This window comes from Cynoglossus semilaevis, chromosome 4 (genome assembly GCF_000523025.1).
Source record: "Cynoglossus semilaevis isolate Cse_v1.0 chromosome 4, Cse_v1.0, whole genome shotgun sequence".
Classification (NCBI taxonomy): Eukaryota; Metazoa; Chordata; class Actinopteri; order Pleuronectiformes; family Cynoglossidae; genus Cynoglossus; species Cynoglossus semilaevis.
The window spans coordinates 14,589,583-14,590,955 of NC_024310.1; positions in this window are offsets into that span (position 1 = coordinate 14,589,583).

A 1,373-nucleotide genomic window follows, 5' to 3' on the forward strand; every position below is an offset into this window, starting at 1 on the left:
AAAAACCTGCTGCTAATGCACTTTTCTGCTACTCTTCCCCCAGTACTGACCTGAGTGTGGAAGAATTTCTATGGTGTGACTAAAACTAACAAAAATAACTGAACAGAGTTCGATCACAGCTGAAAGTGTTGAGGAAGAGTCTCTACAGATGAGGCTGTGATGCAGTACTCCTGGTGAACTGATCACAGGCTCCTTCAAACAATACACAGGTTCCTATGTTTTTGAACTGTCAGAGATCTGACGTCAGGGTCAGTGAAGTCCCGTCTGCTGGACTCCACAGCACCACAATCAGTCACTTGTTTTTCAATATGTTTATCATGAATATTTATAAAGTGCTCTGTTGTGCTCTGAAGGTGCTTTTCTCTTGGTTGAGCTGCTTCCAGCAGGGTGCGTATTTGTACACCAGTTTGTTTTTTTTTAATTGAGCTGCTTCCAGCAGGGTGCGTATTTATACTCCAGTTTGTTTGTTTTTTAATCCAATCATTTTTCTGCCTCATGTGTTGCCAGGGTGAAAATATATCTGCCCACAGACCTTCAGACTCAGCAGTGTGGGCACTGGGAGCCTAAAATCAGATTTTGAGTTGCCGACACAAAGGCCTTCTAGCTTGCAAACAGTTACATTGTTGATTTGAGTGATTTGATTGGATGGTCAAAGAACACACTGTATCTACCATACAGCATCTAGTGACACTTTCTCTGCGTCCACTGCGTCTGTGGAGCGAACTTTCTGAGCCTGAGTGAATTCAAACTGGTCTGAGTTCTGTCTCCTCTCCTGTCTGTTCTCTGTGTTAATCAGTGTCATCACTCTCACCTGTGATCACCTGTTCATTAGTCTCACTAGTGAGACTAATCCACTCTCACCTGTGATCACCTGTTCATTGGTGCCACCTGGTGCTGTGGGTTTGTACATCTCCCTAACTCCTCTAAATGTAACAAATCATTCCATAAATACGACAGGACAGACTGGACTGTCATCATCAGCATGGGTGGAGACAGAAAAGGACATGTTAGGACTGGAACACATGGACAATCTGTTCTACAGAGTCGTTGAACTCATCTTGAGGAAAGAGAGGAGGAGGGACTTTGTCTAAAAATGAACAGAAGTTTTGGTGAGTAAAATAAAGGATTCATACAGTTCTATCTATGACGCTGTCATGGCTGCATGAGTTATCATGGATGTGAGGACTCGTTATATTACATTACTTAATATTAATGTTTTTAATTGACTTGTGTCTAATGGCTAATGTTGGTCTGACTAAAGCAGACTCTGGATCATATAAGGGTTAGGGTACTCAGTATGGGTGAGTACACTAAAGGAAATACTCTCACTGTGGTATCTGGACAACAGCAGTTACATCTCAATGGAAGAATCA